The 24505-nt window shown below is 35.4% G+C and overlaps 1 pseudogene; it reads right to left on the bottom strand.

Moving 5' to 3' along the window:
* Positions 1-307: 307 nt before the first annotated feature.
* LOC122438141 lies at positions 308-983 on the bottom strand (annotated as a pseudogene).
* Positions 984-24505: the final 23522 nt, after the last annotated feature.

Here is a 24505-nt window from a genome sequence, read left to right as displayed (position 1 = left end):
GTTCCTCTTCGATTTCTGCCATAAGGGTGGTGTCATCTGCATATCTGAGGTTATTGATATTTCTCCTGGCAATCTTGATTCCAGCTTGTGCTTCACCCAGCCTGGCATTTTGCCTGATGTACTCTGCATATAAGTTAAATAAACAAAGTGACAAATATACAGCCTTGACATACTCTTTTCTCAATCTGGAACCAATCCATTGTTCCATATCTGGTTCTAACTGTTGCTTCTTGACCTGCATACATGTTTTTCAGGAGGCAAGTAAGGTGTTCTGGTATTCCCATTTAAGAATTTTCCACAGTTTGTTGTGATCCACACAGTCAAATACTTTAGCATAGTCAGTGACACAGAAGTGTTTCTGGAATTCTCTTGCTTTTTCTATGATCCAATGGATGTTGGTAATTTGATCTTTGGCTCCTCTGCCTTTTCTAAATCCAGCTTGTACATAAGGAATTTCTCTGTTCATGTAATCTTGAAGCCTAGCTTGGAGAATTTTAAGCATTAGTTTGCTAGTGTGTGAGATAAGCGCAATTATGTGGTAGTTTGAACATTCTTTGGCATTGCCTTTCTTTGGGACTGGAATGAAAACTGACCCTTTCCCATCCTGTGGCCACTGCTGAGTTTTCCAAATTTGCTGGCATATTGACTGCAGCACTTTCAAAGCATCATCTTTTAGGATTTGAATTGGCTTAGCTGGGATTCCATCACCTCCAGTAGCTTTGTTTCTAGCGATGCTTCCTAAAGCCCACTTGACCTCAACACTTCAGGATGTCTAACTCTAGGTGAATGATCAAAACATTGTCGTTATCTGGGTCATGAAGATCTTTTTCGTATAGTTCTTTTGTGTATTGTTGCCACCTCTTCTTAATATCTTCTTCTTCTGTTAGGTCTATACCATTTCTGTCCTTTATTGTGCCCATCTTTGCATGAAATGTTCCCTTGGTATCTCTAATTTTCTTGAAGAGATCTCTAGTCTTTCCCATCCTATTGTTTTCCAGTATATCTTTGTACTGATCATTGAGGAAGGTTTTCTTATCTCCCCTTGCTTTCTTTGGAACTCGGCATTCAGATGGGTACATCTTTCCTTTTCTCCTTTTCCTTTCACTTCTTTTCTTAACTATTTGTAAGGCTTCCTCAGACAATCATTTTGCCTTTTTGCATTTCTTTTTCTTGGAGGTGATTATGATCACCTCCTCCTGTGCAATGTTATGAACCTCCATCCATTTGTTCTTCAGGCACTCTGTCTATCAGATCTAATCTCTTAAATCTATTTGTCACTTCCACTGTATAATTGTAAGGGATTTGTTTAGGTCATACCTTAATGGCTTAGGGGTTTCCCTACTTTCTTCATTTTAAGTCTGAAATTGGCAATAAGGAATTCATAATCTGAGCCTCAGTCAGCTCCCGGTCTTTTTTTTTTTTTTTTTTTGCTGACTGTATAGAACTTCTCCATCTTTGGCTGCAAAGAATATAATCAGTCTGATTTCACTGTTGACCATCTAGTGATGTCCATGTGTAGAATCATCTCTTGTATGTTCTCTAAACACAGAACTAATTTTTTAGTAGGAATTATAATATAGTGGGAAAGGAATGATATTTAGCTTGACAATTAATAGTTGAAAAGAAAAACCAAGAAATTTTTTGAAACTACTAATTGCATCTGTATATCATAGAAGCAAAGGAAAGACTATTTCAAAATAAAATTGGTAAATAGTACAAATATTTAAGACTATTAAATAGTGTAGCATGTGCAGACTGTAAGTTGAATTTAGCCATTTGTTATTCAGCATTCACATTGGAAAGAATAGATCTTGGGTATTCAGAAGAAAGAAAGAAGAAAAATCACTCAGTTGTATTCACTCTTTGCAGCCCCATGGACTGAAGGGAAAGTCGTAGTTGCTACATTAAGTCAGTACTAGGGGGTGAGGATATAAAGGCAGTTTATGGAAAGGACCATTATCAAATGACAAATTAAAAACATGGAGGGGATAATTAATAATTTAGTTGAGATGATCTACTCGGAGTAAAGAGAAAAGGGTTATTGTTGAAGGTTTGTGAAGCTCTGTGTATACAGGTAATTTCTAATGCCTTCATTTCCCAAAGAAATTTTCCTTGGTATTTTCTACTAGGACTTTGTTGTTCTGTTTTACATCTTAATCTTTTGCCTAGGCAGCTGCTGCTTTTCTGGCCAAGATGACTCCCAAATTGCTCAAAACAGAGACATTGCCTTCAGAAGTGGGAACCAGAGTCCCATGTTGGGAATAGTGGCTGTCCTCTTCCAGACTACCACTGAGTCAGGGAAGGGATAAGACAAAGGCAAAAAATGCCACAGAGCTTTTCTACAGCTTTGGGGTTGACTTTTTCTTGATTCAGCATTCAGTTGCTGTAAACCTTTTCCAGAGTTCTTACAAACTTGTTTCTAACAATTTCTACTTATTTTTCAATGTTTTGACAATTGAGGGTAGCTTGAGCTACTCATTATGCCATTTTGTTTACATCATTTGGTATTGTTTTTTTTTTTTTTTTAACAATGTATTGAAGAAGTGTTTATAATTCATGCACCATTCACTTCACCCACGTAACATGCACAATTCAATATTCTTCAAATATATTCACAGGGTTATGCAACCATCACCAGAAAAACTTTTAGAACACTTCATTTCACTGAAAGAAATCTCATACATTTCACTGTCATTTCCCAGACTCCCACTGATCCCTCCAGCCCTCCAAAACCAGTAATCTATTTTCTTTCTCTATAGTTTCCTAATATGAGTATTTCATGTGAATAGAATTATACAATATGTGATATTTTTGACTCCTTTACATAGAATACTATTTTCAAGGTTTCTCCATGTTGTAACAGTATGTATCAGTAAAAAATTTTAAGATGAACAATATTCCATTGTATAGATATATTAATACCACTTTTTGTTTGCCTTCAGTTGATATTTGGTTATTTCTACTTTTGCCTATTTTGAGTAATGCTTCTATAAATATTTGGGCTTTGTTTGGATATATATTTTTAGATGTCTTGGGGGTGTATACCTAGGAGTAGGATTTCTGGGTCACATGGTAACTTTAAAAAAATTAATTGGGGGATAATTGCTTTAATTATAATAATTGTAACTTATAAGCAATATACTAATTGCTTATTGTGTTGGTTTCTGTCATACATCAACATGAATCAGCCATAGGTATACATATGTCTGCTCCCCCTTGAATCTCCCTCCCACCTCCCGCCCCATCCCACCCCTCTAGGTTGTCACAGAGCGCCAGGTTTGAGATCCCTAAATCAAACAGCAAATTCCCACTGGCTCTCTGTTTTACATACAGTAATGTATATTTTTCAGTGTTACTCTTTCAATTCATCCCCCCTTCTAACTCTGTGTTTCACATATTAAGGAAATGCCAGACTGTTTTCCAATATTGCTGCATCTTTTCACAGTGTATGAAAGTTTCAACTTCTTTCATCAAAACTTCTTATTTCAAGCCATTTTTAAAATTATATATAATATATTCTAGCAGGTGAACAGTGGCATTCCATTGTGGAGTTTTGATTTTCATTTCCCAAAACAGTGTCAGACTTTATTTTTTTGGGCTCCAAAATCACTACAGACGGTGATTGCAGCCATGAAATTAAAAGACACATACTCCTTAGAAGGAAAGTTATGACCAACCTAGATAGCATATTAAACAGCAGAGACATTATTTTGCCAACAAAGGTCCGTCTAGTCAAGGCTATGGTTTTTCCTGTGGTCATGTATGGATGTGAGAGTTGGACTGTGAAGAAAGCTGAGCGCTGAACAATTGATGCTTTTGAACTGTGGTGTTGGAGAAGACTCTTGAGAGTCCCTTGGACTGCAAGGAGATCCAACCAGTCCATCCTGAAGGAGATCAGTCCTGGGTGTTCATTGGAAGGACTGATGCTGAAGTTGAAACTCCAATGCTTTGGCCACCTCATGCGAAGAGTTGACTCATTGGAAAAGACCCTGATGCTGGGAGGGATTGGGGGCAGGAGGAGAAGGGGATGACAGAGGATGAGATGACTGGATGGCATCACTGACTTGATGGACATGAGTTTGAGTAAACTCCGGGAGCTGGTGATGGACAGAGAGGCCTGGCGTGCTGCGATTCATGGGGTCGCAAAGAGTTGGACACGACTGACCGACTGAACTGAACTGAACTGAATGACTAATGAATTACTTTGCCAACAAAGGTCTGTCTAGTCAAAGCTATGGTTTTTCCAGTAGTCATGTATGGATGTGAGAGTTGGACTATAAAGAAAGCTGAGTGCCAAATAATTGATGCTCTTGAACTGTGGAGTTGGAGAAGACTGTTGAGAGTCCCTTGTACAGCAAGGAGATCCAACCAGTCCATTGTTAAGGAAGTGGGGTCACAAAGAGTTGGACATGACTGAGCGACTTAACTGAACTGAACTGAATGACTAATGATGGGCTTTCCTGGTGGCTTGGTGGTAAAGAACCTGCCTGTCAATGCAGGAGATGCAGATTCAGTCCCTGGGTCAGGAAGATCCCCTGGCAGAGGAAATGGCAACCCACTCCAGTATTCTTGCCTGGGAAATCCCAGGGATAGAGGAGCCTGGTGGGCTGTAGTCCATGGGGTTGCAGAAGAGTTGGACATGACTTAGCAACTAAATAACAACAACAACGAAGGACCGTGATATTGAATCTATTTCCATGTGCTCATTGCCGTTTGTGTATCTTCTTTGGAGAAATATCTATTTGACCCTTAACTAATTTTTAACTGGATTATTTGGCTTATTTTATTGCACTGTACATTACATATATTTTGGACATAAGTCCCTTATCAGATATATGATTTGAAAATATCTTATCACATTCTATGTAGTAGTTTTGATTCATCCATGCAGATATGGATGGATACACACACACACATATTTGCTTCTAACTGTTGCATGACATCTCATGGTAGTCTTCTATCACTTTTTATCTATTTGATTCTCTTGTGATAAACACCTGTAACTCCTTACTGTCACAAATAATGATGCAATAAACATCTTTATAGGATTTTGTTATGTATATATTAGGGATATATGTCCAAAATGAAAATTGCTAATATAGTTGCCTTCCTGAATAGTTGCCAGGATGGATACGCTAGCCTAGACTCTCACTAGCAGTGTGTGACGGGACCTATATCATGTGTTCTATATCCACACCGAAAATCAAAATTATACATCTTTCTATTTTTCCTTATACAATGATAACTTTCTGTTGGAGTTTGTAGTTTTTTCTTATTTCCTTTCTCAATTTTGTAGTTTCAAAAATGTAGTAAACGTCCTAAGATTTACTGTGTTCATTTACAAAATAAAGCAAATAATATCTTTTATAAGGTTGTAAAGGAAATAAATAAATGAAATGATGCATAATGCCCTTTTCAGTGCAGAGCACACAGTAAGCATTCGAAACGATCAGGTCTTGTAATTTTTAGCATTACTGTGTTGAAAACTATAAGGACCTTTGCAAATAGTGCTGGCTTGAAAGGAATAAGACTAGAATATTAGTTTCTCAGAAAATGGTAGGTATTGTTCCTTTTCTGGTGTGCTAGCCTTCAGGTGTGTCCTCTCTGCTCACTTGACTTTATTTCTTTTCTCCCGTGTTTCTGACTTTTATTCTGAAAAAATAGCTCTTTCCCGCTTTGCCTATGTAACTAGTTTGATTAGAGTGCCATCACTGATGGTTTAAGGCGCTGTTGACAGCCTCTCCACCAAGGCTGAATCCCAGAATCAACCTCAGTGAGATTAAAAGTTTGCACCTTAAGCACAAAAGAAAATAGTCTTAGAGAGTAGACTCTTGAATAATGTTGCCTGAATTCAGATCTCAACACTATCATCTAGTAACTGTGCCATTTTTGATAAACACTTGACTCCTCTGAGCTTCAGATTACACATTGTAAATTGGAGATCACAATAGTGCTGATACTGCGGACCTCAAACAGTGTCCATAAGGATGAAAAGTAAATACTTGCTCCCTGCCAAATAGTAGACAAGTCCCACTTATACTTCTGATGCTGCTACTAATGATAATGATTATTATACAGGGCATTTTAAGTAACCCATAATTGACTGAAAGCAGCTTGTATTCATAATACACATCAGATCCTATGTATATGATGATTTCCACTTGTATCTAGATAGCCATTATTTAGCTTTAGGTTGCAGCAGCTAGTGCTGAAGTCAGGATTGCTCTTCCACAGTCAACCAAGTACAGTTTTACCTTGGAGCTTTAGCGTGGAGCTCTACCTTGGAAGATGCAAGTGGGAACCTTTCTTTTCACCTTGTTAATATTCATTCTCAATCCTAGCATGTTCATCAGCTTTATGTATCAACCACACTCAGTACTCCAAGTTAGGCAATACGATGCAATATACAATATATATGTGACAACTTAAATAAGTGTTTTTAGCGAGTAGGAGATGATTAGGAATGTGATTTGCAAGCCAACTTTTAGCTTAAATGAAAGGGGACAAAAAAGCAAAGAGCAAAGGAAGAAACTCAGCTTGCCCAACTGCATGTAGACTCAGTAAATGTGGAAAGCCAGTTTAAACACTTAATAATATTGATCTTCTCCCAAGGGTTTTTTTGTAGCTGACTTAATTAGTGTTTATTAACCACTGTCCACCAAATGCTTGTCTAACACCTTAAAAGTCTATCTCAGTAGCTATAATCTCTGCTAGTGCTAAAAAATGCCTGCTCCAGTGGAATTTAATTTGGATCTACTTACCTAATGTTCAAACAATGAGCTGAAAAGTGAAAGATTCACCAATCAGTCGGGTTTTTTCCCCATAAAATTAAACAAATTACCTAATACTATTTTCTTTACTAAGTTTAATAAAAAAATAAGCTTATAAAAACAGTATCAGTGCATCTTTGATGAAAAGAGAACTAAACATGCTTTTATCAGCTTGTGGTGAGTTTTAAACACTTTATTATGAACCTGGGAAAAATAAGTCTGCAAGATAATCTATACAGAAATAAAGACTAGAGGTGATTGACTACCATTAGAGGAAATGAGAGCAAATATTTGATTTAAAAAAGCCTTATAAAGATTAAATTTTAGCCTTAAAGTGTCTTTGTAATTATTAAATTTTCTTATATTCATAGAGAGAAAAGGAAGAGGAAGAACAGGAGGAAGAAGAAAATGAGAGAAAGGAAAGGAATGGAAGAGAGAGAGGAAGAGAAATAATTATATGCACAGTACTCTTAGTTCAGCTGCATTCTAAGCATTAGAAAGTCTTTGATGGTATCTATGGTTCTCCATCAAATAGCACCAACATTCAGAACGTTTGTCAGGTGAAGTAAAGATCAACGAAGAGTGTTAGAAAGAAAAAGTGACAGTTAAAGTAATAAACTAATATTTCTTGATTACCATGTGTCAGATATGGAACAAAGCATTTTTCATCTGTTGACTAACTGGCCTCCTGCCATTCCTCCATCCTCACTCCTAAGGTAGATATTAGTATTCAATTTTCAAAAATAAAAATAAACAAATGAGAGCAGGGCTAAGATATCTTACTCAGTGTCACATATTTTGAAGGTAGAGTTTTCTGAAACTGAAACCATATCTGTCTGACTCTGAAACTTACATTCTTTACATCACATCTTGCTGCTAAGAGTCAACTGCTCTGCCAATTTACTAATGATTTTTTAATGGTCAGATTAATCTGTGCCTTATCCAGAGGTAATTTCAGCTCTTAAGAGGAAACTCCAAGTTTCCTGGCCAGTTTTGACCCCAGAAAAGGGGCTTGAATATGTAGTAACTGAATTGAGTGATTAACCTGATTTGACCTTTAAAAAAAATTTTTTTTATATTGAAGGTTAGTTGCTTTACAATATTGCATTGGTTTCTGCCATGCATCAATAGGAATCAGCCACAGGTATACCTATGTCCCCTCCCTCCTGAAATCACCTCCCATCTCCCCCCTCATCACACCCCTCTAGTTGTCTCACAGCACTGGGCTGAGCTCCCTGGGTCACATAGCAAATTCCCACTTGCTATCCATATTACCTATAGTAATGTATATGTTTCCATACTATTCTCTCAATTCAGACCACCCTCTCTTTCCTCTGCCGTTTCCACAAGTCTGTTCACTGTGTCTGTATCTCCATTGTTGCCCTGCAAATGGGTTCATCAGTACCATCTTTCTAGATTCCATACTCATGTGTTAATATACAATATTTGTCTTTCTCTTTCTGACTTAATTCTCTCTGCATTATAGGCTCTAGGCTCATCCACCTCATTAGGACTGGCTCAAATGCATTCCTTTTTATAGCTGAGTACTACTCCATTGTATACATGTACCATAGTTTCTGTATCCATTCATCTGCTGATGTATTTCCCCAAAGAAAATGTAGAGACAGCCAACAAACATGTGAAAAGATGCTCAACATGGTTCATTATTAGAGAAATGTAAATCTAAACTACAATGAGTTATCACATCACACCAATCAGAATGGCCATCATTAAAAAATCTACAAACAATAAATGCTGGAGAGGATGTGGAGTAAGGGAACCATCTTGCACTGTTGGTGGGGATGTAAATTAATACAGCCACTATAGAGAATATTATGGAGATTCTTTATAAAACTAGGAATAGAACTACCTTATGACCCAACAATCCCACAACTGGGCATACACCCTGAGGAAACCATAACTGAAACAGACACATGTATTCCAGTGTTCACTGATTTGACCTTTAAAATAACTAAAATGATTGGTCTGTGATGTAATGGCAATAATAACAACTAAATGAATTTGAGTTGATAGACCAGATTAATTGCTTAGGGGTTTCCTTTTTAGGTTACATGTATACATTCTTTGGAGTTCAGCTAAGTTATATGGCAAGGTGTACAGGAGTCACCAAAAGTTATAGCCCTGTTTTTTCATTTGTTAATTCACTCATTTACTCAATTTGGCAATCTCTATTACAGGCATATGGTAGTCAATGTTAGATGAACCAAAGTCTTTTTGCTAAAGGAGCTCACATCTACTAAAAGATACAAATAATAAAATTCATGATCTCAACACAATGCCATAAATATTGATAGAGTTATACAGAAAACAATATGAAGAGTTTTATAACTTTGGGAAGTGTCATAAAATATTTCAATAAGAAAAATCCTTGATTGAACTACTGAGGGATACTTTATACAGAAAAATTCTGGGGGAAGACTGAAAAGGCATCCAGGAAAAAAAATAGTATAGCATTTTTAGTAAATGACATACAGTTTGATAGGTTTGGAGGCTGCCAGAAAGTAAAAGAGAAAGGTGATAGAGAATAGATAGTAATGAGAAATCATGAAATGTTAAATAATATATGGGTAAATTATTTATACAAATTAGAAAAAATAAATATTAATATATGCTACTTTTGATTTTCTTACTCTTTTTCTAATGTAAACACAAACACTTTTGTTGACTCACCTAACATAAGCATGTTTTTTCAATTTTTAAGTGATTCTGTGTGATCAAGAATATGATTTGGTGACTATTATTTCTGCTCAGACATTGATGTTATAAGAAAGCATCTCAGAATGAATCAATAGAGTTTCAAATTAAGAAAATAACTTGATTCAGCAATATTTAGATTTCCCTCTGGTTTATAGTTTTTAATAGGTGTTTGGAAATATAGACCCATTGGCTTTTGAAACTGTCTTGAGTAAAAAATGAAATCTTAAGTGAGCATTATTCTATTACCAGGAAAAGCTAAATGTGTTTAATTTTGCATGATCAAACATATTATTAAATAAAGATACTTTACACAAATGTGTTCAAAACTAAGGCAGGCATAAAAGATGCAATTGTTTGAGAAAATGAATATGCAGTCTTAAAAATTAATGTAGCGCGTTACTTGCTTATCTTTGTTCACCAAAACATTCTCAATATCCTTTGCTTTATATGAATTCTCAATTGTCTGTATATAAGATGTCATTTTTTAAAAATTGTTCAATTTTCTAGTGCATAACAAGATGTTGGCTACTACCAATGTGAGTCCTTGGATGTAAAATGTCCTAGAAGGAACTTCCTAGAAGGAACTTGAATGTGGATGTATAAAATCTGTGACTGGTAATTTCAGTTGCTTAGAAGATAAAGCCTAGGAGGTTATGAGGTTTAAATTTCAGTTATTTGAGCTCTACTAATAACTTGAAAACAGAATTCATTTTCCAAGTCAGTCATTCTATGAATGGGTGTTATTGGTCACTATGGATCTTGGGTAGATATCTACATGTGTCAACATAAATGCATAGCTGCTACCAGAAAACAATCCAATATATGATTTCTTCTGAGAGCATATAAAGAAGAAGAGCTCCATAAGAAATATTGAGCATATTATAGTGATATCATAATCAATTTCATTATATTTAGGGTTGAGCTCAAGGTTCAGCATTAGAGTTTAAGAAATTAAAACTCTCTGAGCCAAAAGTTTATAATCCATATGAGAAAAGGGATTGTGTATCCACAAGGTCATCCTTCCCAGCTTTATTAATCTTTCATTATTCTTTTTGATGTTCAAGGTTTTAGCCACTAAATAAGGTCGTTGGTTGTATACTTAAACTGATAGCTTCCTCTTTCCTCCAAATCTGTACTTCCCTCAAAGGGACAAAGGTAGATTCGTCCTTGGGAGGAAAAAAGAACAGGGCAGACAGAGTCAAAGAGTGATTCTTGACGTTTCACAACACTCATGATTGTCTCTAAGGATGGAGGTTGGGGGGAAGTACTTTGTTTAGGAGTGTGTGTATGGCAGGATCTTCTTGCTTCCATGAACTATGTTGTGAGAAGCATGTATATATCTATGTATGACCTTAGCTTTTGATTATCTAAAAGGAACATTGCTCTTTCATTCATGTGAATGTAACAGAATAAAAGTGTGGCACATGTAGAATTGTTTTGGAAAATATACTAATTTAGTAGATTTGAGTCTTGCTCAAACTTCTTGATAAAGCATACTTTCCCCAATGTTTTTCTCTTTCTATATAAATTTGATTAGATTTAACTTTCTAACTCCAAGGGGAAAATGAAGTGAACAGTTTGACAGGGAGCACACTATGAGGCATTTTTTGTCTGTATCTGAGTCTGTGCATTTTAGAATCCAAAGAGTTTGAAATTTTTCATAGTTTAAGACCCAAGTAGGTTATAAACCACCCCTTTATTATAAAATGATTTTTAAACTTATTCTACTTTGCTATGGTAGTATTTGCTTCATAATTTTTTGCAATTTTAGTCATTTAATTAAGGATATTTTCCTAAATTTATAATCTGGCTTGGGCAAGATAGGATTAAAACTATTTTTTGAAAAAAAGAGAGATTTATAGGTAATCATACAGTATATTATGTATATATATAGAATCATACAGTATATTATGTTTCTGCATATTCATTTGCAATTAATTCAATAACCATACTTATCTCTGCTAAGAAGAGGATTGATAAAATTATAAAGTTGATTTGGTCCAGAGAATTTACATATTGGTTTAAATTAGATTCTCATGAAAATATGAGTCTGAATTTCTGTTTGCCTTGGCCTCGCTGTTGTCAGAATGAGTGAGGAGGTAGATAGAGGTCTTTGACTTGCCTGAAACCTACCAATTAATAGGATTTAAGAGAAAATGTGGACATAATTGAAAAATGGTAAGGGTGGCGGGACCTTAAAGGCTGGACATGTTAGAAGTAGAGAGAAAGGACTTCAGATCAGACTCACTGTATGTTTATGTTGAGTGAGAGACTTATTCTCATTCCATCAAATGTTTCATGAAATTGTTTTATAACATTTTTTCTCATAAAAATTATAAGTCAATGCTGCTGCTGCTGCTAAGTCACTTCAGTTGTGTCTGACTCTGTGTGACCCCAGAGATGGCAGCCCACCAGGCTCCTCTGTCCCTGGGATTCTCCAGGCAAGAATACTGGAGTGGGTTGCCATTTCCTTCTCGGGTTACATTGATCTTAATTGTATAGAATTTCATAATAATCTTGTAGAAATGTATCTTTGACAGCTTTAGAAAATTTGATCAATTTCAAATTGTTTTCCTGAAACAAAAAATTCATGATTTACAAGAATATTAGAAAGTGAAATTCTAGTTTAGGGGCTTAAGTAATTTATTTTCAAACTAAGTTGAATAGACATGAATTTGTTGTCAAAAGGACAGTGTTTTTATATTTGGCAATTGTGAAATAGACAAATTTACCAATTGCATGAGAAGATGAAGAGCTTCACAGATTGAAGATGAAAATGAGTAAATTGTATAGAACAGAGAAGAGACATGGATATAATAGCTCTGGAAAAATATTGGGCATATGATGAAGTGAAATGCACAATATTACCCACTCTTATGAGAAACACTAATGTATGTGTAGATATACACATACACGCAAATATATATATGTGTGTATATAGTGTGCACACACACACACACACATATATATATATATAGCCCAAGTCTCACCTGGAGAATAAGCACAGAGTTTGCAACTGGGCACAGAACTGACATTTTTGTCTAATAGATTTTAGTCCCTGGAAGGCTCAGAACTTCTGACGCTTAAGTCTATTCTCCTGCAAATCATGGATTGCTTCTGTGCTGTGCTTTCAGCTGCTATTCTGAAAGTTGAACTAATAGGTCATTGGACAGCTGTAATTGCTATTTTTACACTAGGGTGAATCACACTGTCTATGATTTTACCCATTGCTTCTAATTTATTGGCAAGACACAGAATAGCTTTCCTTTCTCTCAACAGAATACCCCTCAAATCAAGACCTGTAGTTGTTAAGTTTTTGAAGTTTGACCTTCTTTGTTTTAATATGACAAAGCACTTTTAACAATTTCTTAGTGTGTTTCCTTTACCACCTAGATGTTCTCTGATCTTTCAAAGCTTCCTCTCAAAATGTGCCACTGAAAAACGAAGACACTATTCCAGATAACATCTGAGCAGGGCAGTCAAAAATATAAGTATATTTTTAGTCAAGCCATCATTCCACAAGTGTATTTCAAACTTGTGGCTGACTAAAACTGCTCTAATATATCTCACATAAACTTTAGCTAAACTAAGCCTAAATTGATGCTATGTTTGCAAAATGCATTTCTTTTCTGAACTTGAAATTAAAGTGTGCCTTCATTTTCACTAAATTTTATCTTTTTAACTTTAACCGCTATTTTTATGTTCTAAGGAAATTTAGTCTTAATTCAAGTATTCTAACCATTCCTCTTAATATTGTCTTCTAAAACTTTATATATTATACATTCCATGTCATTTTTATGTCTTTGAACAGTGTGGAGGACTGTTTAGTGTGTGGAGATCAATATAATGATTGACATTTTGGGGACATAAGCATTGAGTCAGTTATCAAATCCCATCCAATTTTTTCACCTTGTCCTTACAGATATAAACTGATAACCCAATGGCTCAGCAGGTAAAGAATCCACCTGCAGTTCAGGAGACACAGGAGACAAGGGTTCAATCCCTGGTTGGGAAGATCCCCAGAGAAGGAAATGGCAACCCTCTCCAGTATTCTTGCCTGGAAACTCCCATGGACAGAGCAGCCTGACTGTAGAGGGCTACAGTCCCATGGATCACAAAGAGTCAAACATGATGAAATATGAACATGAACAATGAACTATACATAAACTGACAAAGGTTTTACTGAACTCAAGATGGTGCATTTTTCTAAAATAATAGATCATATTAGAGGATGAGTGAATGAGTGAAAGTTGCTCAGTTGTGTCCAACTCGTTTCTTCTAAACAGTCCATGGAATTCTCGAGGCCAGAATACTGGAGTGGGTTGCCATTTCCTTCTCCAATATTAGAGGATATTCGGTTTTTAATGGAACTTTTTAAAAGGCTCACGTTAGCACTAAATAAACATTCTATTTATTTCATCCACACTTGCAAATAATTTTTTGTAAACCTTCAGACTCTCTCAAACTTAGTCCCACATCCCAGTAGTCCAATGTGTCTGACCCTATAAACCTGCAACTGGTTCAGGTTTTCCGAAAGCTGCTGCAAGAACTTGGTTCAAAGCTATAACCAGAATGGGTATGCTCTATAGTACTTTGTCTGAATTAAAACCAGAGAGTCATTTTGGAGTCATATCATTTGAGCCTTTTTGTACCTCCAGGAAATTGCAGTAGGATTAAGTGATCAAGTGCTGTATCAGTCAGCAACCCAGTCAGAAACACAGACTTTTGAAACTGGATAATTCCAGGAAGATTTACTCAGAGAGATTATTTACAAAAGTAATCTCAGGGGGACCACAGAGGATAGTAAAGCCTACCTGTTTACCAGCTCTGCCTTGAGATGACAAGGGTATTGAGTCCTTACCATGATTCAACAGGAAACTAGAAGGAACATGATTATATGGTCCATGCTGGCCAGGAAGCACTCTAGGACATAGAGAAGGGTGAATAAAGGAGAGGAAGGCATTGGAGACGAAACAAAAACATTCAGCATCATTTTATTGGTCTATAAAAGATCAAACTGACAGACAGATATGGTAATAGATATTAAAATACTTCATGTTGTGTGCTCCCATCTCCTTCTGTGAGGCCTATAACCATCCTGTCATTTTATATCTTCTCAGTGGTCTATCATGTCCTTCTCACTGGATTTTCTTCCTTAGTTTACTCATAACTGATAATTTCAGCTATTTTATTTACTCTTTAGCAGATCATGGAACTGAGGCTTAGCATTCCCACAGCTTAAGTGACAGAGTCAGGGATCCAACTGAGACATCTCCAGTTGCAAACTATATTATTTCACTAATGTAATAAGCTCTTTGGAATGCAATGTTTTTATTTGTGAAATGAGGATTAACTGACATAGATGTACCTAAAATTCATTCAACATTTAGCATTTAACTCAATTTTATTCTAAATATTAATGGCACTATAAGCCATTAAAGAACTACTTGTAAACTTGTATCTATGGAAAGAACTACTTGCAAACTTGTGCTTGGCATTATTCAGTCACTAAGTCATGTCCGACTCTTTGTTATCCCATGGACTGCAGCACGCCAGGATTCCCTGTCCTTCACTGTCTCCCAGAGTTTGCTCAAATTTGTGTCCATTGGGTTGACTATTTGGGAGCAATTTTATTTTTCCTTTGAAGCTTTATAGAATTTCAAGAATACATAGGTCTTTTTTTTTTTCCTTGAGATACCAAGTATTTTAAACATCAAGCAGAGATTGCAAAGGATTCCACACTGAGAAACACTCTCAAAACAATTTAGCCACTTTGAAATGTAAATGCAATAAGCAAAAGCAACACTGACACAGTTACTGTACTCTACCCAGAGCCCTAAGCAGGTGCAAATGAGCTCTCTTTGTGATAAGAACCTGCACCTATTGGATAGTGGTGTTTGGAAGAAGCCTGTCAGCAAATCCTAAAATAGCTGGAATGAGAAGAATATATTAAATTGTGAAGGGAGATTGAAGTGATATCTACCCGTCAATGCACATTTGTAATCATGGGTTTAAGTCTGTATAACCTAAGGGGTTCCCATTATTTTTGTTTAATTATATCACTCCTCCACTTCTGCCATGCCAATCAAGACCTGTACTATCAGAATTCTTTGATTTGGATTTCCCATGTCACAGTCTGTTGAGAGGGAAACTCTCAGTATGATCTGAGACTGTATTTCAAGGATTCCTACAGATAAATAATTATTTTACTACTTATCTTTTTCTAGACAATAGGTTTTGAGCTTCTTGTAATTCATCTAGCGTTTAGTCCCAAATAAAATATTAAAATTAAATCTTAATTTACTCTGTTGTGTATAAGTAAAGAGCTCTCACTTAGGTGCTAATGATGTTTAGCACCATTCTAATTTTCATTTGGAAAGGGAAGATGTGTTTGTACTTCAGCAAGTTTTATCAGAGTAAGACATAGTAATATTTTAAACCATAGTTTGAGTTAGAATTTCTATAATAAAACATCACTCCTTAAGTAATTATCTGGCATAGAAAGGTCTTGAAACACTTTCAAATAACATCTAAAATCAATTTCTAAAATTGTATTTGCCAGAGTTGTTCAATGTAAATAATACTAGAATACATTCAGAATTGAGGGCTTCCCCGATAGCTCAGTTGGTAAAGAATCCACCTGCAATGTGGGAGATGTGGCTTCGATCTCTGGGTTAGGAAGATCCCCTGGAGAAAGGAAAGGCTACCCATTCCAATATCCTGGCCTGAAAAGTTCCATGGACTATGTAGTCCATGGGGTCGCAAAGAGTCGGACATGGTGCTACTGCTACTATAGATGATTTAGAATAAATATTTATTAAGAAGTATCAAGATTATTCTAAGAGTTAATATTCAAAGCACTTAGGCTGAGTAGAGGTTCTAACCAACAAGAAGTGATTTTGACTATTAACAACTCATAGGACTGAAAAGTGAGTGCCACATGTTTATAAGCCTTGGTGGTAGCTATCAATATATTTTCTATTTTTGCAGACGAAGAATTAAAACTTCAAAAGATAAAATAATTTCTCCAAACTCTCCAGCAAATACGAGATCAAAACCTTACTTATTCAACCTAAATTGAGCTAACTCTTGAACTTTAACCACTACAAAGATATTGTCAAACTCTGTATAGGGTTTGGCAAGTGTAAAACAATGTGTTTTGGACATCTTGTCTTGGACTTGCCTATAATATCAACATAACCTAGAAAATCTAGGCATGACTTTAGTATTTGTAATCTAACACTTTAATTTTTGAAATAAGAAGTCAAAATCTAAAGAAAAGAAGTGATGCTCTTTTTTACAGTATGTTTCAGTCTCTTGTCACCAAATCTAATTTTTATATGTTAAATATTTGAAACATCTTCTCGTCTATTAATGTTGAGCTTGTTGATAGAAACACTAGGTGATAAACACAGTATCTCAAGATGATTGATTGCCTACATGATATTCACCATTTCAAATGTATAGACAAACCAATTTATAGAATAACTGAAATATCATTTTCTTTGGTAAACTTAACCCCATAGGTAGTTCAGTCTAGTTCAGTAGCTCAGTTGTATCTGACTCTATGTGACCCCATGAACTGCAACACGCCAGGCTTCCCTGTCTATCACCATCTCCCAGAGCTTGCTCAAACTCATATCCATTGAGTCAGTGATGCCATCCAACCATCTCATCCTCTGTCATCCCCTTCTCCTCCCGCCCTCAATCTTTCCCACCATCAGGGGCTATTCAAATGAGTCAGTTCTTCACATCAGGTGGCAAAGTATTGGAGCTTCAGTAGGAGTCCTTCCAATGAATATTCAGGACTGATTTCCTTTACAGTTGACTGATTTGATCTCCTTGTAGTCCAAGGAACTTTCAAGAGTCTTTTCTAATACCACAGTTCAAAAGAACCAATTCTTCAGTGCTCAGCCTTCTTTATGGTCCAAGTCTCACATCCATATATTACTGGAAAAACCATAGCTTTGACAATGTAGACCTTTGTCAACAAAGTAAGGTCTCTGCTTTTTATATGCTGTCTTGGTTGGTCACAACTTTTCTTCCAAGGAACAAGCGTCATTTTTCATGGCTGCAGTCATCATCTGCAGTGATTTTGGGGCCCAAGAAAAGAAAGGCTGTCACTATTTCCATTGTTTCTTTGCCATGATCTTACCCCAAAGATAACCATGGAATATATCAGAAGACTGTGAGGTGGTTAAACTTACCTTTTTCACATTGTTCCAGCAAAAATGAAAGGATTGCTAATGAAAGCAGATGAGTCAAGTAAGCTGACCAATAGATAGCCAGAAATTGACCTCCTATATACCCTCCCCCATGCTCTGAGCTTTTCAAAGTTGAAAAAACGAGAAGGTTCCGGTTCCAAGGAAATGTTTCATATAGGTTCTTTCTTTTGTCACTAAATATCTTGGCTTTTTAAATTAGGCTTTATAGATGCCTGAAATAGCATAGACTCATTTTATTCCTTTCTTATTATATTATCCATGCTTTCAGTCTACATTTACATTGTTAAAAACAAGACAACAGGCCCAAAATGGAGTTAATTATACTAGGTCTCACATCACCAAAGACTTAATTATTATTTCTGCCTTTTCCAGAAATGGAATCTTAAATTGGTCTGTCAGAAATTGCCTGGTCACCCTACTTAGGTGAGTTTCCTTGTAGACCTCTGAAATTCTCTCAAGGAAGGTAACTTTGCAATGCATGCTCAATTATTCAGTCATGTCTGACTCTTTGCAACCCCATGGACTATAGACTGCCAGACTCCTCTGTCCATGAAATTTTCCAGGCAAGAATACTGGAGTGGGTTTCCATTGGAAAGGTTTCCATTCCTTCTCCAGGGGATCTTCCTGACCCAGGGATCAAACCTGCGTCTCCTTTATTGGCAGGCAGATTCTTTACCAGTGCACCCGCCTGGGAAACCAAATTTGCAATGATCAACCTGCTTTTTTGCCTACTATAACTTCCTTGTTCCTGTTCCATTTTGCTTATAAAAGTCTTTCATTTTGTACAGCTCTTTAGGGCTCCTTTCTATTTGCTTAGATGGCATATTGCCCAATTCATGAAAAGCTGAATAAAACCAAAATGATGTTTAAAATTTACTCAGTTGAACTATTTTTTTTTTTTTATAAAAAACATAAAAAGTCTATATCTTGTGGATTGAAAAACTCAGGCCATTCCTTTTGCAAATCTAAACTGATTTATTCCTTGATAAATCTTCACCTGATTACTTTCCTTTTGTGTTTCCTGTGCCTGAGTTGAAATAATGAGAAGATGTTAGGGTATGGCTAAACATTATTCCCTTAAACATCAGTTTAAAATAAATGGCCATCTAGGGATAATGTTGGCAACCCACTCCAGTATTCTTGCCTAGAGAATCCTATGGACAGAGGAGCCTGGTAGGCTACAGTCCAGAGGGTCGCACAGAGTCGACACGACTGAAGCGACTTAGCATGCATGCATGCATTGGAGAAGGAAATGGCAGCCCACTCCAGTGTTCTTGCCTGGAGAATCCCAGGGACTGAGGAGCCTGGTGGGCTGCCTTCTATGCAGTTGCACATAGTTGGACATGACTGAAGCGACTTAGCAGCAGCAGCAGGGATAAGGTAGGCAAATCTACTCTCTTATCTGATTTGAGGAATCGAAGCATTTATGGAGTTGTGGCGAGCTTCAAATTTTGGCCTGTGTTGACCACTTGGGTTGTTGAGGATAGTCTTAGTGAGCCAAATAAGAATTTTTAAATAAAAAACAACAAAATTCCAATGCCACTTAACCATTTTTTTTTCTTTTATGCCATTAACTGTCCCTTATTTCTCTTTTCGACGCCTCTCTTCTTTTCCCCATAAATACAAGATTCCCCCAATGATTCACCCCATAAGTAACATCTACAGGCAAACATTCTTACAGGAACAAAAACTTTTTCTTCATGAATATACATTAAAACGGAGTGAAATACTCCTTCCTACATATTTGACTGCCAGTATTCATTGTCTAGTAGAACATTGGCTTATTTTCTTCAAGGCTCCCTGTTCAAAAATCAATGTTCTGCTAAACTGAGTGGACTGACAGTCGTGTGAGGCTTGCTAGACCAGCAAACAACTGGACTGCCCTTAGATTTGAAATCCAAGGCTGCCCCTGATTATCTTGAGGGGTAAATAAGGAAGAAAAAAAATGCAGTTATATATGTTTCATTTACAGTCATGAGGACTTTCATGAAATTTTTTGTGAAAGAGGAAATATAGCTCAAGTTCAATAGGATATTAATTCAAATAAAGGGATTAAAACTATCTCTTAATTACTTTTAGGGATGGATGAACTTGGCCATATTTGGGGTTTATTGAGTATCTCAAATGTTTTCCCAAATGTCTGGAGTTTAAAAAAAAAATCTTCCTCAGTTACCTTTGTTTTAAAGAGCTTGTGTAATTTATGGTAAACCCAAATGAAAATATTTTAATTTCATTTGCAACTAAGAAAACATTTGCTTTTTATGCTTTTTCTTATTAATGTTTGAAATTTAGTTTCAGTCAAGGACTAAGTCTTCTAGATGTTTTACATGTAATAGAAAAACATTTATATTCAGGAAATAATTATAAACTTTGCTACATGAATATCACACTTATTATCAATGAAGAGGAAGGAAATTTTAAAAGACTATACATTATGCATGGCCATGTTGATATTATTTTAGACATAGCCTATTAATTTGAATAAGAGTCTTTCTTGTACCAGAATGTACAAGATAACACATTTTAAATAAAAGTTTAATTAAATTAATTTCACTTTTCTGTCAATATTTTTACAAAGATTCATTTTTATCACACTCACTTTTATAGTGTAAACAAAAATAATATTTTTAAATTACATATTTGGTATCAATTTATGTCTATTTGGAATTTAAAATATTGGCAAATTTCTTAATTAAAATCATAAACATAATTGATCTTTTTATATGTATAGATATGGGTCTATATATTGTGAGTGTATAGGTATATATTCACTATATATATATGTATCTACATACATACACAACATAATGATTATATATATATATATTCACTATATATAGACACAAATATACACATTTTTTCTCTCACAGAAACATACACATTCTAAGAATAATATCACAGGAGTGATGAAAAAGGCTACATTTTGTCCTATACTCAGACCTCTTGTAAAAAACTATTTCTGCTCAACCAACCTATTTTTATCATTGTTCTTTTACTTTGAGGACTTATTTTCAATCCTATTAGAGTACCTACCACATAGTGAACAAAATACTTCCTCCGTTGATGCAATAATATTTTTCTGTAAAAAAAGTCATCCTATCTGTGAATAAAGCAATTTAGTTCATGTTTTCTATTGCTGTGGCTTTCCATAAAATGACAAATACAATTTTCTACAAGAGATACATGTTACAGACCATCAAAAACAACATCAAGGATTCATTTTCACTTATATAGCAGAAATATCATTTTTACTAATTTTCCCACCAATGTGCCCCAGAGTATTTTATCTAGTCTAATAGTCTTTTCAAAGAGGAAATATTATGTTTCATCCAAAATACATTTTCACATGTAGGGATACTAAAATCAATAATCAACTAAACTGAGGTTAGTCTATTTCTGAGATGAAAAAAAAAATTATTGGTGACCATTATACATTCAGCTCTGTCAGGAGGCATCCCTGGCATTGGAGTCAATGTATTTGCATCTAAATACTTAGCTAACTCTTCCTCAGTCTGGGTTCTGCCACTTGAATATAGCAAACCCTCAGATCTGCTGTGACTGGACTATGGTATAGGGTTTCCAAAATCCATCTCCACAGTGTTCACAGTCCCTGTAGAGAGAATACATGTGCAACTATCAGAGTTTCTTTAACTAATTTGAAGTTAAGATGTGCTAAGTTATGAGGAAATTAAAAGAAGTTGACAGACTACTTTTAACTTCTCTTCAAAAATGTATAGCTTTCCTGGTGGTTCAGTTGGTAAAGAAACTACTTGTATGCAGGAGACCCAGGTTCAAACCCTGATTTGGGAAGATCTCCTGGAGAAGGGGCACATAATTTTATTTCCTTATTCTTCTTACTTATTCCAAATCATTTCTACATTTGACTTAAGAAGTTACATTTTTATGATTCTTTGGTTCATTGGTAACTTCATTGTTCTATTTGCTCTGTTTTTAATTACCAAATGGAATGACCTCTAAAGCAAAAACAGACGCTTTGAAGATATTAATTATTTGCTCAAAACTGATGAAGATATGGGAACCTTGGAGAAATTGCTATAATGGTCCTGCTGTATGCCATTACAAAGATAACCATTAAAATCCACATGTGATATTGAACCTATATTGTATTAATTTTCCTCTTAAATAAAAAGGTACTATTGCCTCACACCTTTGTGCTCAGTAGAGTCTTAAATTCTTCTTATTTATGGCAAAAGATTTTTCATGCTGCAATTTTGGGGTCTTTTTTTGAGTTATTTTCATTTCCTAAACTTAAAACACCATGATGTCTCTTACTGCTTTTATAGAAATGCATGTTTTATTTGGCCCCATATCATTCAAGACAGGTTCAATGAAACCTGGAACTGCTGAAAACATTTACTAATCTTCTACTGCTATTTGCAGTTGGAGGCAACTGTCTCCTTGTATTCCTTTCCTAGTCAACTCAATGAAAATTAAAATTGACAGAAACAATTTCTAGAAGGAAAGTGGAAAAAAAGAACAAAGGAGTTGAAAATATATATCCTCTTTTCTTACATTAAGGCCACGGTATGCTGTTGTAAGTTTGTTTCTATTTTAATGATATTTCAAATATATAAAGTGTATATATTCAAATTACAAAAAGGAAATCAATATAAAGTACCTTTTTTGAATGCTAGGGCAAAAACTATTTGGGATAGTTCATTATGTACAGTCTATATGTGAGTCAGTTGATTATCAAAAGCCATACTTATAAGAGGTAATATGAATGGACATGAGATGAAAAGAGTTTTAAGATCACAGTGCATTAAAACTTACAAAACACTTTGCTTTGCCATGGTTTTCCAGTGGTGTAGGTCGAGTAATCTGTATAGCATTATAGGAGGTCCTGCAGCATTATTCTGATCTTTTCATATCTGTACAATGAGTATTTTGCTTAAACTATAAGTGAAAGACGTGGTTGACTGAAAAGAAATTTAGTGGGCAAATCTCATGCTTCAGGGTTTCATATCCTGATGTTATTTCTTTCCACTAAAAACCTACAGCAAAAAGTTGCAAACCAGTACCCCTCTGGACAGTTTAAAAGCAAGTTTCTGGTTGTTTCTCTGATGGTTCAGATAGTAAAGAATTTGCCTGCAATGCGGGAGATCTAGGTTCGATCCCTGGGTCAGGAAAATCCCCTGGAGAAGGGAACGAGAACCCACTCCAGTATTCTTGCCTGGAGAATCCCACGGACAGAAGAGCCCAGATAGCTACAGTCCACAGGGTTACGAAGGGCTGGGCCCAATTAAGTGACTAACACTTTCATACTCTGTGGTTCTTTGTCATGCACATTTAGGAAGTTTTACCCATTTATATGGATTATACATTAAAGTTATGCATTACTTTAAAAAAGCTGATGACCACACTGGATTCACATTCCTCAAACGTAGTGTTGACTGAGGTTAAGTATTTCTGATAGAGAAGAAAGATTTCTTGTTTACGTAGTTTGCAAATGTTTACTAAATTAACATATCAATGCATTTGTAGAAATAGGTTTTTTTTTTTGTCAAATGATATTTATTATTTGTTCTCAAGTAATTTTGAAACATTTTTGGGGGGAAGCCCTTCAACACAATGGATAATTCTATTAACTAATTTTAGAAAACTAAATATTTCACAATTTCATGACTGACACATAATGAAGTTAACAGAAATAATTGCAAGCAACATGTTTCATTTTATGTAAGCATGTTATTTTATGTTAAATTTTATTCTAATTACATCTTTAATAGTGAACATATATAAAGATAATTTTATTTTCTCTCATTTGATACCTCTCCTATAAATTGCTTTATTTATTTAATGATAAATAAATTACTCTAATTTGTAAATAGAGATGCTAAAAAGTGCATTTAATTTCAGGTTTAACTTTGCAATTAAATACACAGGTTGAAATTTAAACACCTATACAAAATAAGATACACTGATATAAAAATGTTATTTTTTTAGAATTCTAATATTTTGTGCTAAAATGATTTTCACATTTTTTGCTTTTTTTTTTTTGTATTTTAAAAAGTGAGAAGTTTTTGATTATTTGTAAGTGCTTTTCAAATCAGTCAGTTCAGTCGCTCAGTCGAGTCTGACTCTTTGTGACTCCATGGACTGCAGCACACCAGGCTTCCCTGTCCTTCACCAACTCCCAGAGCTTGCTCAAACTCATGTCTATTGAGTCAGTGATGCCATCCAACCATCTCATCCACTGTTATCCCCTTCTCCACCTGCCTTCAATCTTGCCTAGCATCAGGTCTTTTCCAATAAGTCAGTTTTTTGCATCGGGTTGCCAAAATATTGGAGCTTCAGCTTCATCATCAGTTCTTCCAATGAAGAGTCAAGATTATTTTCTTTAGGATAGACTGGTTGATCTTCTTGCAGTCCAAGGGACAGTCAAGAGTCTTCTCCAACACCACAGTTCAAAAGCATCAATTCTTTGGCACTCAGCTTTCTTTATGGTCCAACTCTCACATTCATACATGACTACTAGAAAAACCATAGCTTTGACTAGATGGACATTTGTAGGCAAAGCAATGTCTCTGCTTTTTAATATGCTGTCTAGTTTGGTCATAACTTTTCTTCCAAGGAGCAAGTGTCTTTTAATTTCATGGCTACACGCAATATCTGTGGTGATTTTGGAGCCCAAGAAAATAAAGTCTGTCACTGTTTCCATTGTTTCCCCATCTACTTGCCATGAGTTGATGGGACCAGATACCATGGCCTTAGTTTTTTGAATGTTGAGTTTTAAGCCAACATTTTCACTCTCCTCTTTCACTTTCATCA

The sequence above is a fragment of the Cervus canadensis genome, chromosome 3 (genome assembly GCF_019320065.1).
Source record: "Cervus canadensis isolate Bull #8, Minnesota chromosome 3, ASM1932006v1, whole genome shotgun sequence".
Taxonomy (NCBI): Eukaryota; Metazoa; Chordata; class Mammalia; order Artiodactyla; family Cervidae; genus Cervus; species Cervus canadensis.
The sequence above is the reverse complement of the archived record's forward strand: the minus strand, read 5'-3'. Positions and strand labels throughout refer to the sequence as shown.